Consider the following 17,180-nt stretch of genomic DNA (forward strand, 5'->3'; position numbering starts at 1 on the left):
TCTCGATGTGTAAGATAAAGCACGTGAAAACAATGTTCATATTGTATGTTTGCCACCTCACTCAACGCATAATATGCAGCCACTTGACGTTGGATTTAAGGGACCTTTGAACACATACTATGCCCAAGAGATAGAAACGTGGTTGGCAAGTAACCCAGGTCTTGTTATAACCCCATTATTAATAGCCAGGTTATTTGGGGCAGCTTAAAACCGAGCAGCAACTATGGAAGCATCTATGAATGCCTCCAGAAAAACTGGTCTCATCCCATGCAACAGAAACATCTTTAGGGGACATGAATTTTCGATTCATCGCCATGCTGACGCCTTTCAAGAAAGAGATGCCAGAAACGAAAATGAAACTACTGATGGTGATGGGCACGCTGTCAGCCCGGATGACATCAGACCTCTCCCACACATCACAAAACCACCTGGAGATAGTCAAGTAGGTCAAACATCGCGTTCGCGGTCTGCTGCGTTTCTACCTTCAACTCATGCGAAGCAATTGCAAGAATCTAAATGGAAGAAATCAGAGGCTGAAGCTAAGAAAGCACCCAGAAAGTTATTTGGGGAGAAGAGTGGAAAAATCTTCAAATCGTGGACTTAAAGCAGAAGAATCGTCTAGTGACCCGGCATCTGATGTCCATCTTGAGGACAGTGGGGATTCAGACAGCAGTGATGACGATGACGCAAAGTGCATGTTCTGTACTGGGCGCTCTTCTGAAGGCAAACACGAGGAGACATGCGCACAGTGCACGAAATGTTATCGCTGGGTTCATGAAGATTGCGGTGTCACAGAAGACAATTTTGTTTGCCCCGGATGTCATAAATATAAAACTAAGTGGCGTGAAATGAGTGAAGGATAACAGAAATGAATGAACATGTAAAAATTGTATTTCATATGTCATTATTCTGTAATAAAATAATTAAAGTAAAATATTATTACTGTCTCATATTAGGAAACCTTGATCTCATTTCTACGAAATGCCTTGTTTGTGAAGATTTAATAACTGCTCTGAAAGATTGTTTATTATTGCAAATACGATAATTGTATGATAAAATTAAATAACGCAAGATATTATTATCGTCAGAAAAAATACAATTGTACTTACTTTTAGGTTTTTTAAATGGGGTTACAAAAGTGTGTCTCGTATTAGGCACCTTTCCTCTACGGAAAGTACCCTCCGCCAAACACGGTAAGCTGGCTTGCGGAGTGTAGATGTACAGCTAGAGAACTCACAGTGAAGGATTGTGTAACATATCACTTCCTGGCCCTAATCCTCTCAGATGGGAGGCTGATCTCAGAGCGAGTAATTTCCGCGTTACGGCCGCTGTTGTTCAACAGACGTTGCAGGGAAGGCCAAGGAGCGGCACCTAGCAAGTCGTGTGAAGTTAGCACCCCTTTTTCGAGAAATATACATTTTTTTCACAGTTCTTGTTAGATGTGCCATAGTTCTAGAGTTCTTTGCACAAAATATCAATAGTTCTGCAAAATGTAACGAAGAAAGCAACAATACTCGAAAAAATTTTCGTATCGAAAACATTCTTTGGCAATTTCCGCAAAATGTAAATAGGTACAAGAGTTCTGAGCACAGTTCTGAACAGAACTCCAAGAGTTCTTTCGAAATTCCAAGTAACATTTTTTTGTGCAGCTAACAGTTTACGAGATAATTGCAATTTAAGGAGAAAATCTTTTCACTTACTGTGAAGTTGGCACCCTGTTTTTCAGAAATGTATATTTTTTTCACAGTTCTTGACAGGTATGCCATAGTTCTAGAGTTATTTGTAAAAAATTTCAATAGTTCTGCAGAATTTAGCGAAGAAAACAACAATATTCGAAAAAATTTTCCTATCGAAAATATTTTTTGTCAATTTTCGCAAAAAGTAAACTTGTACAACAGTTCTGAGGACAGTTCTGAACAGAACCCCAAGAGCTCTATCGAAAATCCTAATAACATTTTTCTATGGCGATAATAGTTTGTGATAAATTGATTTAATGTGGGACACACTTTCTCTACGGAAAAAATAAATATATTCGTACAACAGTTCTGATGACAGTTCTGGACACCACGTGAAGAGTTCTATCAAATTCCTAGTAGAATTTTTTTGTGCAGGTGATACTTTAAGAGGTAATTGCAACTTAATTAAGAACCCCATAAGAGCTCCTACTGTGAAACTGGCGCCCTTTTTTCCAGAAATATATATTTTTTTCAGAGTTCTTGATAGATAAGTCATAGTTATAGAGTTCTCTGTACAAAATTTCAATAGTTCTGCAGAATTTAGCGAAGAAAACAACATTGTATAACACAGCTGATTCAGGAACCCTTTCCTTCTGATACAGTTCTTACTGTTGCCACAATAAATCACTTGTGCATAGATTCCAACTGTACTGATCATTACAAAAATACAACCATTGACCAGCGGCGCACATTTCTTGCAGCGTTGTACAAAGCATTCGGCTTATCCGCTGTGAAAATACCACACTTAACGCTATTTTAAAATTTACGGTGGATGGCTTCCGTTTATCTACAATGTCAGTGTCTATCGAATTATCTTCATGCAAACGTGATGCCTGGATCACTCACGTCCCCTTTTTAGGTACGGAGGAAACTAGAGTTCAGTCTTGTGGAAGCCAGAAAAAAGTTTACTGATAGCAAACTCTAGAGAAATCGCCACGCTTGTTTTTCTTCATCATGCCAACAAAAGAAAAATTCTCCCTTCATAGCTCTATTATCATTCCAGTACTAGTAAACCAGTTGTCCGCTTTTACATTTCGACCTGACTGATATATAGGTTTACAGTCACAGAACAACATCAAAATGTTTATTGCTCAGTTGGTAAATCCTTCTGGTTGCAACACAGCGTACATTTCCAAATTGTACAGGTAAAATACTTAAGAATCCACACTTAAGAATCCATACTCGTTTGTTTTGATTGATACATATTGGCGAAAACTGTACCTTCCACAGAATCCTTCCAGCTTCTTGTCTACTGTAACATTTTCTCCAAGGGTGTAAGATTTGTGGTAGTTGCGCACACAGTAAATATTTCCCGAATAGCTGTTAGCTTGTCTAATTGTCTCCTTCAATCACGAATAGCGCGACTGTAAAATCTAAGGCTCTCCAGAATAAATTTGAAACGTTTTATGTTCATTTGCGAGGTGTAATTTTTCAACGCCATCACCATCAGTTCCACACAGATCTTCCAGGCTTTATCTGTTACTTTTGTTAACAACAATTAAAAACAAGGGACTGATGAAGGCTTTCAATTCAATATCATCTATTGATTTTACCCCTCTCTCACGCTGAAATGAGGCTTTGCTGCTCTGAAAATTCTGATTGGAATACAAAACTACAATAGACAAATATCGTTATCTATGAGGTAATTACAGCATCACAAATGCTGCTTTGGCTGCACCTATTGGTACAGGTAAATTTCGAATAATATTATGCTCTTCGAACAATATGCTTTGGATTTCTTCAACATTATCTAGTACTTCCCACTTAAAATAATAAAATTCCTATAAAATAACGCAACCAGGTGCAGTGTATTAATCTGATATTTGACGTTCAGACAGCGGACACTGACGATTAAACAGTTCAAACAGAATTTAAGTGCATTTTACATTCTGGATTAGCTTTGTACTACTTACTACGTTGATAAACAAATAAATTAATTGCTGAAATGAAATACGAAAGGGCACAGTGGATAAAAACGAGCAATCGGCTCATATCTCATCAAGAGAGCATTAGCGTCGATACTGAATCATACAACAATGAAAGGCATACATGAAGTGTATATTTTTAGAATCAGGAAGAACCAGATGAATTTTATTACGTAAAACAGTCATTGTTTTGAGCTCTCATGACATCCAGGACCCACTAACAGCTAAAAATACGCCCAGGACCCTCATGGATGAAAGTTATGTGGCAACATCACCAGACGCTAGGATACATAAAAACATGTGCTGTGTGTAACGAATAAATTTGAAATTGCTGTCGTTAATATTGTTGCAAACATTTGTTCTAGTTAGAAAGGGAGTGTGGAAGTTTGATGAGTTACACTACAGCGAGAGTTAAAAGTCTTTACAATGTATAGAAATGTAAGTATATTTACTGAATATATTGTACAAACGAACTAAGTAGTATGTTTAAATCCTAATTCAATACATGACTGGTAGAGGTGTTATTATGTTGAGGGGATACAGTATTAAAGTTAGTAAGAAGTTCGAAATTTGTAAATAAGAACCTCGTTTATTTGGTCCTCAGTAATCCGGATTTCCGGTTTATCCGGATTCATATTTTGTGTCCCTTGGTATTTTTCTCTTTTTTTCTAATAACACGAAGATGTGTAGTCGGTGAGGTACATAGGCTGCTTATCACTAGGCCGGTAATTTAGTCTAGTACTGAGTGATAAGGAACTAGGAGTGTGTGAATGACATTGTTTCTCAAGTATTGTACATTAATATAACGGTGTATTGATGCCCATCAAGTAAGTTGCATAGTAACCACGCCAACAGCACTCCACCATAGCTCATTGTACCTCTGGTGCGATTCTCGACAGGTATGACACCATCTGGTTAGTGGCGCGTGTGAATGTATCTGCTCTCTCAGCCATCTGTTTGTTTTGCATTGACGAGCCTTCTCTCCTTGAATCATCTAAGCGTGCACATCCCACGCTTCCACCTACAGTTACTACAATCAGTCTTAAGAAGGCGTACTGGCATTTGTATAGTGCTGAACATTTAGACTTTCTGTAATTAGTAGAATATACATCCGGGTTTTCGATTTTCGGTTTTCCAAAATAAAAGTGAGAATTTACGATCGTTCTCATAGCTGTACTTCCAGCAGTACTTCATCTCCTGCGTTGCCAATTTCGTAGAAGTTGTCCTACGAAAACTGCAGAAGAAGCACTCCTGGACGAAAGGATACTGTGACGATATTCCTTCGTCATGGCCTGGGGTTAGAGACCCGGTCCGGCACACAGTTTTTATCAGCCAGTAAGTTTCACATCGGCGCACACCCACTGCAGAGTGAACACACAACCTATTTTATAATCTACTGGCACCATAAAAATGTTATGAGGGTTTTTAAAAGAACTCTTTCGGTGCTATCCAGAACTGTCAGCAAAAGGGTTGTGCCAATTTATTATAATGTAGACCAAGTGGGTCTCTCGAAAATGCTATTATCTCATTAACTGTTATCCCCACAAAAAATGTTATTACAGTTGTCGGTAGAACTCTTAGGGTCGTATTAAGAAATGCCATCAGACCTTTTGTACGAATTTATTACTTTTACATGACAAAAGTGAGTCCCTCATTAATTATCTCATATAGAGTCATCGTCACAAATAATGTTATTTTAGTTTTTGGTAGAACTCTGTGCGCGATATTCAGAACTGTCATCAGAACTATTCTACGAATTTTGCTATAGTAGAGAAAGTGAGTATCAGATTAAAACAATTATTGTATAAATTATTATCGCCACAAAAATGTTCTTATCATTTTCAACGCAACTCTTCCGGTGCTATCCAGAACTGCCAACAGAACTGTTATACAAATTTATTTTTTCCAAACTGACAAATAATTTTTTGCCATACCAAAATTTTGCCGAGTTATTGTTTTCTTCCCGAAATTCTGCAGAACTATTCGTGTTTTGAGCAGGGAAATCTAGAACTATTGCATATATATCAAGAACTATGAAAAAATGTATATTTATCGTAAAAGGGGTTCAAAATTCACGGGAAATGCTCATAAGCATTCCTTAATAAAGGCAGTTACTACGTGAACAATTACCTGTACAGAATATGTCACTAGTATTTTCGATAGAACTCTTACAATGCTATCCAGAGATGGCATCAGAACATACGAACAGACATAATTTTTTGTAGAGTAAGTGAGCCCCACAATTAATCAATTACCTTACAAACTATTATAACCACAAAAAATGTTATTATGATTGTCGATAGAAGTCTTGGGGTGTTAACCTGAACTGTTCATCAAAACTGTTGAACAAATTTACTTTTTTCTATGGAGACAGTGGGTCTAACATCAAAGCAGTTACCGTATAAACTATCATCGCCACAAAAAGATATTACTAGGATTTTCGATAGAGCTCTTGGTGTTCTGTTCAGAACTGTTGTACGAATTTACTTTTTGCGAAAATTGACAAAAAATGTATTCGATACGAAATTTTTTTCGAGTATTGCTGTTTTTTTCGCTAAATTCTGCAGGACTATTCAAATTTTGTACAAATAACTCTAGAACTGTGACATTTCTATCAAGAACTCTGAGAAAATATATATTTCTGAAGAAAAGGATTCCAACTTCACAGTAAGTGAAGAGGTTCCCTCCTTAAATTGCAATTATCTCGTAACGTGTTAGCTGCACAAAAAATTGTAATTAGGATATTCGATAGAACTATTGGGGTTCTGTTCAGAACTGCCCTCAGAACTGTTGTCCGAATTTACTTTTCGCGAAAATTGCGAATGTTTGCTACACGAAATTTTTTTCGAGTATTGTTGTTTTCTTCGTTAAATTCTGCAGAACTATTCAAATTTTGCACAAAGAACTCTAGAACTATGCCATATCTATCAAGAACTCTGAAAAAAATATATATTTCTGAAAAAAAGGGTACCAACTTCACAGTAAGTGAAAAGATTTTCTCATTAAAATGCAATTATCTCGTAAAATATTAGCTGCAGTAAAAAATGTTACTTGGATTTTCGAAAGAACTCTTGGAGCTCTGTTCAGAACTGTGCTAAGAACTCTTGTACTTATTTACATTTTGCGGAAATTGCCAAAGAATGTTTTCGACACGAACATTTTTTCGAATATTGTTTTCCTCGCCAAATTCTGCAGAACTATCGAAAATTTGTACAAAGAACTCTAGAACTAAGCCATATCTATCAAGAACTCTGAAAAAAGTATACATTTCTGAAAAAAAGGGTGCCAACTTCACAGTAAGTGAAAATATTTTCTCATTAAAATGCAATTATCTCGTAAACTATTAGCTGCACAAAAAAATGTTACTTGGAATTTCGAAAGAACTCTTGGAGCTCTGTTCAGGACTGTGCTCAGAACTCTTGTACTTATTTACATTTTGCGGAAATTGCCAAAGAATGTTTTCGATACGAAAATTTTTTCGAGTATTGTTGCTTTCTTCGTTACATTTTGCAGAACTATTGAAATTTTGTACAAAGAACTCTAGAACTATGCTACATCTATCAAGAACTGTGAAAAAATGTATATTTCTTGAAAAAGGGGTGCTAACTTCACACGACTCACCTAGCAGGAGCGCTGTAAGCGGCAGCGTGAAACGGCCAATGAAAACGCCTACGCTGTGCTCCTCATTCTGACTGGCTTAGATGCCTGGATGTCAGATACCCTCGTGGAGTGGTTTGGAGCTCGCGAAATCGAGCAGTATTCCCCCTGCCCCTCTGGAGGAACACTGGTGTTCTCGTAAAGTACTGTACAAGTCGCAATCAACCGAGTTATTTGTAGCAGGACGGACTATTGTGAGTTTCCGTTAAGTGCGTTCCGGTGCGCGGGCGTGGATTTCTACTTAAATCATTCCAGTTTTGCTAGGCGAGTGTTGTTGTTTAGCGAGGGTCGGCAGGCTCATTACGCAGAGTTCCCAAATTACGATGTGCAGCCAAGTAGCCAGCTGACAGGAGGTGTTTCGTGAACGAAACGGATTGGCGAGGTTCTCATTGAAGTCGTTACATCACACTCGTTTCCGTGGATCATTTGAGTCAGACGTTTCAGTGTGCCGCTTTCGCTGTCGAACTTGAACTGTCTTCCTGTTTTGCCGTTGTGGAGATTATTACCGTAACTTCTGAGGGGTCAGTTCCAGGCGCTGTACGAACTGTTAGCAGTGCACGTATTCCACTCCAGTGGTCGGATATCGGTTCGTCCTGAAAGTACTTGGGAAGATCAGTCTTGTCTAGGGGGTTAGTATGAGGCTGGTCACCCAACTGACATTGGTTATACATGTGTGTAAGTGAAAAGAATTAATCTGTGTCTGCTAATAAACGTTTCTGATTGAATCTCTGGAGCAATACGTTGGGTAATTGTCAGCGCCACACTCCGAGAAGAGTGTTTGCGAAAGCTCCGAGGTACGGACGAACGGATTGCTGCAGTTCGTTGGAAAAAGTTGAAACTGTTGACCCAGATGCAAAAGGAAATCGTAAGTCTTCTTGAATAAAATTCTTTTGGGTATAGATCGCGATGTTATGAAGCGTTATAACAACTATAAAATCGACGTTTCGACCCTCTTCGCAGCAGTTCTGTTCAGGGCGACTAAAACGACCTGGCCTGACGCCCAGGACGATTTCATTCAAATTTACATTGGCCTTGGAACCAAACGGACCTACTTCAGTCTTTATGTGGAACTACAGTTTTCTTCTCCCCTGCTGTCTCTAAGTAATAAAGTGTTCCCTACTCTCGTTTGTAATGTAATGACAACTTAGGTAAAATTCAAGACCAAATGCAAGTGTATTTATCGCTGCCGACTGCTATAATACGTTCTGCCTTCAAACGTTATGACGCACCTAAAACACGATAACGTTCTCCTAATTAATCAGCGTAGGTTCCGAAAAAATAGTGGAAATTCACTAGTGCCCTTCCGTAGCGCTATGGATAAAGAAAACGAGGCTGGCTTTGTATTGCTATATTTTCAGCAAGGGTACCGGTCAGAGGCCAATGGTTCCTAAAGAAGGGTAGCAGCCTTTTCATCAGCCGCAGGGGCCACAGTTCACTGATTGATCTGTCTTCGTAACATTACCCAACGTGGCACTGCTATGTTGGTACCGCGAACTGCTGAAAGCAAGGCGATACTACAGATGCTTCTCCCGAGGGGATGTAGCTAAGCTATATCGTTTACTTTTGATGGTATTCTATTGGATAAAATATTCCGGAGGTAAACTGTCAGCCATTCAGATCTCCGAAAGGGAACTACTCAGAAGGATCTTGTCATCAGAACAAGTGGATCTGGCTTTCTAGGGTCTGAAGCATCGAATGTTAGATCATATGATCGAGTAGAGAGATAAGAGAATTTAGAAAGGGAATTAGATAGATTGAAGTTAGATACAATAGCAATTACTAAAGTGCTCTGGAGGGAAGAACAGAAATTCTGATCATGCGAGCACAGTTTTACCAGTAAAAAAGAAGGTGCCTAATGCTGCAGTAGACCTTGTTTAAAAGTTGTGTAATGAGAAAATGTTCATCCGATTATACTTTGGGAGACACGCTTTTGTCTTTACTGCTCTGAGGATCCACGTGGGCTTGTAAATCAACTACAGTCTTTTGATAACAATATACGTACATATTAACGAGATTCTTTTTTCAATTATTTCCTTTCCCTGTTATTTATACGTGATGCAATGGCACGCTGCCACGCCGCCATATTGCTATAATTTGTTGATTCCAGCAGCAAAACGTGAATATTCTGAGGTAATTCACTGAATTAGTTAGCGGCTCTAAAACATTAGGAACAAAGATTCCATCTTCGTGTGGAATTAGTCTTCCATTACTGACGAGCTCTACTTTCTCAACTTACGACGGAGTCATCTGGCACTCTGCTTAGATACTAGCTTGTGTGCTCATCTTAATGGTTCAGTTACTCTCCCGTATTTAGAATCAATGAGGAGAGATCTGCATCTACACTACTGGAAGGTACACGGCCCAGTCACATTAATGCGCCCACCGTCTATGTTCGACGTCAACGTGCAGTAACCATTCAAAGACGGCAGGTGGCAGCACTACAGTGGGCGGTACGTAATGCCTGTAAGGAAATGCGGTAAGGAATGCAGTCGTTGTCGCAATGTGAAAAGGGAGCGATTTAGTTCACGTAAAATGCGAATGATCATTGGCTTTCTGGCCAAGGGTGGAAGCTTTTCTGAAAAATCTACGTTTGTAAACTGTTCGTCTTGGTTAAAGAAAACCATGCATGGCAAAATGGCATTATCCAAAACGGTCGCAATGGCAACTATGGTGTATCATAGGCCACAGACGACACAGGTAAACGACAGCTGTACCGACGAACGCCGCGGTCTCAGGTGCTGTAGTCATGGACTGTGCGGCTGGTCCTGGCGGAGGTTCGAGTCCTCCCTCGGGCATGGGTGTGTGTTTGTCCTTAGGATAATTTAGGTTAGGTAGTGTGTAAGCTTAGGGACTGATGACCTTAGCAGTTAAGTCCCATAAGATTTCACACACATTTGAACATTTGTTGTACCGACGAACAGCCGAACAGCTGCTGAGCAACTGACTGCCCAGATGAAGCAAAGGCTAACAACAGTGTTTCCTCAAGACCGTCCAGAAAATGTTGCTCTGTATGGGCCGCCGCAGTAGGTGCCTGGTTCATGAAACCTTGCTGACTGCTGTTCATCGGCGACAAAGGCTGGAATTCTTCATGTCAATATCGCAACTGGACGTCCACAGAGTGGCGACAGATGGCATTTGTAGACGACAGGCCGCCGTTGGCGTGTACGGCTTGAGACGTCTGAAAGGAAACACACTGCAACAATCGTCGGAAGGATCCACACCGGAGGAGGGAGCGTTATGGTGTGTGGAATGCTTTTGTAGCATTCCCTGGTTGGTCTAGTTATTCTAAAACACACAGTGGATAAACACAAGTATGTATCTAACCTTGGGGACCACGTCCACCCCTACATGCACTTTGTTTTCCCTTGGCACGACGCCATCTACCAACAGAACAATGCAGCGTGTCACACAACTTGTAGTGCACGAGCGTGGTTTGAAGAGCGCCAGGCTAAGTTCGCCGTAATCCGCTGGCCACTAAACTCCCCGGATTTAAGCCCAATGGAGAATCTGCGGGACCATCTCGATCGGGCTGTTTGCGCCATAGATCCTCAACCGAGAAACCCAGCGCAGCTGGCCACAGAACTCAAACAGGCATCAGGCATGGCTCCACATCCGTGTCGGTACCTTCCAGAACCTAATTGACTGTCTTCCAGCAAGTCTCACAACAGTCACTCTGCAAAAGGTGGCTATTCAGGCTTCTGACAGTCGCATTAATGTGACCAGACGGTGTATAAGCTGAAAAGAAACACTTTATTCAGTTCTTTGTCAGTTTCTCTATGAATCATTTAGTTTTACGATGTATTGGTTACTTTTAATTTGTGGACCGTCTGACTACACCTCAGTGAAACACAATTTTCCTGTCATACGCGTTTGGCCTTTATTCTCTGCAAGGCATCTACAGTGGCAGGTTGCGTGGACGTTTTTCTACATATCTTCTCCACGCAACCTGCCACTGAAGGTCCCTTGCAGAGAATAAAGGCCAAACGGGTATGACACGAAAATTGAGTTTCACTGAGGTGTAGTCAGACGGTCCAAAACGCAAAAATTATCAATATACCGTAATATTACACGCAACTGAGGAAGACAAAAGCAGAAAAGTTGAAGATTCATTTAATGTTTGAACAGAAGCTGTGCAAGATCCATTTTCGTTGCTTTCAAGTTATGTGTGTGTGTGTGTGTGTGTGTGTGTGTGTGTGTGTGCGCACGCACATTGTAAAATAAATACGTATTTTTGGTGGCTGCAACGACAGACTTGAAATACCTTGAGTAATTTGATATTTGTTTCCACAGTGTCCCCATGTTAAAACTTCCGATACAAATAGGTAAAAATACGTTGAAGATCTTTTTATTTTTTTTTTCCACATCTATGAGGACTATTTCACTTGGGATCTGAGGAAGCTACATTAGAAAATTTGTTTTTCTTTGTAAATATTTACTATGTTATCTTTTTTTTCTGACTCGTTTTACATTCTGGAAGATCTCCTCCTCATAACGGATTCTTTGAAACGAGTGCACGTCATCGAACCTAATTTGACGCTTTATTTGGCCACATGGTGAATGCTGCGCTGCATCAGAGAACATAAAATGGTTTGTAATACGCACATAAAGCCAGCAAAAGGAGCCAGAAAGTACAAAACAAAAGTGAGTTTATTAATTAATCACGAATTTATTAAATAAACGAAAATAGACAACTCGAAATACACGGCAGCTATACAAATTTTCATTCTGCAATGGCATCAGCAGCGTTTCAAATGCAGTAGAGAAAGATATAGTAGGTGACGAAGATATAAATGTATTTAGCCAGTTGAAGACAGGTCAAAGCGAATGGAAAATGTGCCTCATTGCCGTATTTGTTCAAGTAACTCAATCATCAGCCATGAAGCTCGGCCATGAACACGGGTAAACTAATTACTTAACCCTCCGGTACTCGCGAGAAAATTCGTGACATCGTCACTCGCGCGGATGACTGGTGTCATCCACAAGGCAAGCGGTCTATTTGTATACTTTGAATGGTCTTTATGACTGGTTTTATGATTTTTTATTAAATCTAAATATAATACATTTAACATTTGCACATAGTGTAATATATTCTAACGTTTGAAACAGTTTGACCATTCGAAGAAAAATATCTTCAGCTGAATTACTGGTATTACATGGTCCCTCTTGTTGCTTACAGACGTACGGTTCTATATTCAAAATGTAAGCTGTTATTACATCAACCAAAGCAAACACTTTTAACCCATACTTTGCTGTTTTTCTGGGAATATATTGCCTGAACGGGCAGTTTCCTCTAAATGCCAAAAGCTGTTCGTCAACAGTAAGATATTCACCAGTTGAAAAATATTCTTGGCAATTTTCGTGAATAGTTCAAGTACCTCTCTGATAGCTCTCATAGCAGCCAACTTGTCAATCTCTCTGCGAACACCTCTATCACGGATATTATCTAACCTTAGATATCTGAACAGAAACCTGAATCGGTTTTCACTTATGCATAATTAACATGATTCAAATCCGTTTCTCTTTGAGTTTTCCCACAATTTTGATATACTCTTCCTAGAACATCTCAAAGGTCGACATAGATAAAACAAACCAATGAAAGCTCTGATCTCTATCGCATCTGTTTCTTTAGCGTCCCTTTCCGTAGAGAAGTTACCACGAACTTAATTGATGTATATATTAGTGCATGTTGCGATAATGTTATTATGTTTTCATCCAAGAAGAAATTTAGAATTTCTGTTTCTGTATTTTTTATACGAGCTTAATTTTTTGGCCCAGGCAAATGCATAATAAAATTACAAGATCTGCTTCTAACACTGGTAGGAGATTTAAATTTCCTCCGTTTAGTTATTCCATCTTTCCCTTAAAAAATGCATCCTCTTGAGTTACTTCTTCCTGTGATTCATATTCAAAATGGTTCAAATGGCTCTGAGCACTATGGGACTCAAAATCTGAGGTCATCAGTCCCCTAGAACTTAGAACTACTTAAACCTAACTAACCTAAGGACATCACACACATCTATGTCCGAGGCAGGATTCGAACCTGCGACCGTAGCGGTCACGCGCTTCCAGACTGAATTGCCTAGAACCGCACGGCCACACCGGCCGGCCTGATTCATATTCATCAGTGTCTGACACTTCTTGTTCTGTTCCTGAATCATGACCACTTTCATGAGCACAATCCTCAGTCTCTGAGTCAGCGCTATCACTATGAGCATCTTCATCACTCAGCTCATTGAACCATTCCAACCATACATTAGGATCTCTACCAAATTCTGTCCGAGGTTTCTTGCCTTTGACATTCCTTCCACAATTTAAAATACCAGGTATCATGGAAGGTAACTGTAATCAGTTTCAATACGTCCAACTTTATAAACTTACGCACATGAAAGATCGATTGAATCTAGGAAAGCAAGAAAGTAATACAGGCTTACTTTGTTTCATATTGTGGCAGCAGAGCTCGCGTGGATGACAAGTGTCCTCCAGACTATAATAATGTTTCATAAACAATGTACCTTTCGTAACTGAAAGCCAACAATGACTGAAGTTAACAATCGGAGAGTTAACAGAAAGGTACTGAAAATAGCGCGAACTCAATTCAGCCCTGTCAGACAAAACTGAGCGGGAAAGTCATGTGGATGACGAGTGTCATCCGCGCGAGCAACGGAGGGTTAAGTAACTGTCGAGCAAACTACGGACGGCAAGACCAGATGAATGAACAATTTAATCGCTCCATCAGTATCCCGCTTGCTCTTTTCCTGCCCTTTACTACTACAGTCGTGTTCCCGCTCACCGCGCAGCGGCCGTCGCTCACTGGCGTGAACAGCCTTGACCCGGTGTTTGCTCCTGCCGGAGTGTTTCCGTGTTCTGCGCAAACAACAGGCCCTCCCGGCTCCGTTCCCACACTCTCTCCGCGTCGCGGGAGGTGCGCTGTGGCACTGTGCGTACCCGCTGTTGTCTGCCGGTCCCCGGGAGGCCCGCCACACACACACAACTACTGACCAGCGAAGCCCACTCTTGACGGCCTCCACACAACAATTCGTCCCGCCCGTCAAACTCCGTCCCCAAGCGGCCATAAATACGAGCCTCAGTGGCCACGCTTTCGCCCCGAAGCGACTTGGGAATTTCACGCACTCCGAGATACAGAGAAAGGCTTTCTGTGAAAGCAAACTCTGCTGCATAATTTAAGGGGCTCACTCTATTACCGCTCACAATACACCCGTCCTCCGGTCACCCGATGGAGACGTTGGAAACGAGTCACACGGCCTCAACATCAGGCAAATGAGGAACATTTGTACTGTGCGCCTGAGTAGCGCTGTGCGACACATTTCACCTTTACAGAAACAAGAGAAATACTTCTGATTCCGACAAAAATGAGAACGCAGTTGCTTTGAAACTTTTTCCTAATTGTTTTGTGTACTCTTGGTCGCTAGAACTTGTGGTAACAATGGATCTGAAAGCTATTGTTTCTTATGGTGGAACCAAAGAAGACGAAGTAAATATTCCAGAATTCGAATCAAGAACACTTGCTGCAATCAGTAACTTAGAAGTAGATAACATCGGAGTAGTGAAGTAACTCAAATCACTTAATAAAAAGAAGTCTTCTGGTCCAGACTGTACGCCACTTAGGTTCCTTCCAGAGTATGCTTCTTCTTCTTCCGTGTCCGGATGCACCAATTATATCTTCCCTTCCCAGTAATTAGCAACGTGCATTGCTTTGTCATTGACTTTCAAAATATCATCTTTAGTGCATGTTATAGACATGTCTGGGCAGATCAGTAGGTGGTCCAAGTCCTGTATTGCTCCGCATTCACACCTATCGCTATCACTGTAACCCCATTTAAATAGGTTTGATTTGCACCCAGTTACTCCAGTGCGCAGCCGGTTTAATGACCTCCAAGTTGTAAAAGGTAGTTGAAATCCTGCAGATCCCTCCTCAAGTAGTTCCATTGTGGAGTGTGGCACCATTTCTTCCCAGAGAGATAGTTGCCTTGCGACGGGCTTGGTGGCGAGCTCTTCAGTAGTTTCCATGAAACTCCTGCGGGATTTCAGCCGGACACGTTGTTTTCGGTGCTTATACATTGGGTGTCGAGGATCATTCTTTTGTTTTGATCTTTCGATCTCGGCGGCTACTTGTCTGCGGATAGTGGGTGGTGCTATGCCTATGATGGGGTAAATGATGTCTGTGGGAGTTGGTTTGAGGCATCCTGTGGCAATACGTACAGTTTCGTTTACGGCGACGTCAACTTGCTTAGCGTGGGCAGAGTTCCTCCAAACTGGCGCCGCATATACCGCAGCTGAGATACTCAGCACCAGACCTGTGGTGCGCAAAACATGTGGTTGAGCTCCCCACGATGAACCTGTTAGCTTCCGCAGTATGTTGTTCCTGGCACAGACCTTTTTTTTAGTGTTGTGACAGTGCTGCTTAAAAGTAAGTGCTCTGTCCAATGTTACTCCCAGGTATTTTGGGCTGTTTGTATGTTTCAGCTCTTCCCCTTGCCACATGACTCGGAGTTTCCGTTTGGCTTGTTTGCTCCTAAGATGGAAGGCGGATACTTGTGATTTACTGGGGTTTGGTTTGAGATTATTGCCGTCGTAATAGGTAGCAAGTTCTGTTAAGGCTCCTGTGAGATTCTCCTCCACTTGTTCAAAGGTTTTATCCTGTGTGGCCACTGCTGCATCATCAGCATATATGAACATTCGTGTCTGGTGGCTGATGGGGAGATCATTGGTATAGATGTTAAATAATATTGGAGCCAAGACACTGCCCTGTGCAAGTCCATTTTTCTGTGTCCTCCATCGGCTGTTTTTAGATTGTAAGGTTACATAGTAGCGTCTGTTCTGTAGCATACATTGCACGAACATAGAAAGTATGCTGATGCAACATCCCCATACTTGGCAATCATATACAACCGCTCGTTCGCCGGCCGGAGTGGCCGAGCGGTTCTAGGCGCTTCAGTCTGGAACCGCGCGACCGCTAAGATCGCAGGTTCGAATCCTGCCTCGGGCATGGATGTGTGTGATGTCCTTAGGTTAGTTAGGTTTAAGTAGTTCTAAGTTCTAGGGGACTGATGACCACAGATGTTAAGTCCCATAGTGCTCACAGCCATTTGAACCATTTTTTTTTCAGCGAGTAAAACAAGTGATTTCTGGCGTTCCCCAAGGTACTGTTGTAGGACTTCTGCTGTTTCTCACCCATATAAGCGGTTAGGAGACAATCTGAGCATCCGTGTTATGTTATTTGCAGATGACGCAGTCGTTTATCGTCTAGAAAAGTCATCAGAAGATAGAAACAAATTGCGAAACGATTTAGAAAAGGTATCTGAATGGTGCGAAAATCGGCAATAAATGAAAAGTGTGAGGTCATCCACATGAGTGCTAAAAGGAATCCGCTGAACTTCGGTTACACGACAAACCAGTCGAATCTAAAAGCCGTAAACTCAGCTAAATACCTTGGAATTACAATTAGGAACAACTTAAATTGGAAGGAACACACAGAAAATGATGTGGGGGACGCAAACCAAAAACTGCCTTAGATTGGCAGAAGACTTAGGAGATATAAGAGATCTACTAAAGATACTGCCTAGATTACGCTTGTCCGTCCTCTTTTGGAGTACTGCTGCGCGGTGTGGCATCCTTACTATATAGGTCTGACGGAATACATCGAGAAAGTTCACATAAGAGCAGCACGTTTTTTATTATCGCGAAATAGAGGAGAGAGTGTCACCGATATGATACAGGACTTGGGATGGACACCATTAAAACAATGGCGTTTTTTGTTGCGGCAGAATCTTCTCACGAAATTTCAATCATCAGCTTTCACCTCCGAACGCGAAAATATTTTGCTGACGCCGACCTACGTAGG

Source organism: Schistocerca americana, chromosome 2, assembly GCF_021461395.2.
Source record: "Schistocerca americana isolate TAMUIC-IGC-003095 chromosome 2, iqSchAmer2.1, whole genome shotgun sequence".
Taxonomy (NCBI): domain Eukaryota; kingdom Metazoa; phylum Arthropoda; class Insecta; order Orthoptera; family Acrididae; genus Schistocerca; species Schistocerca americana.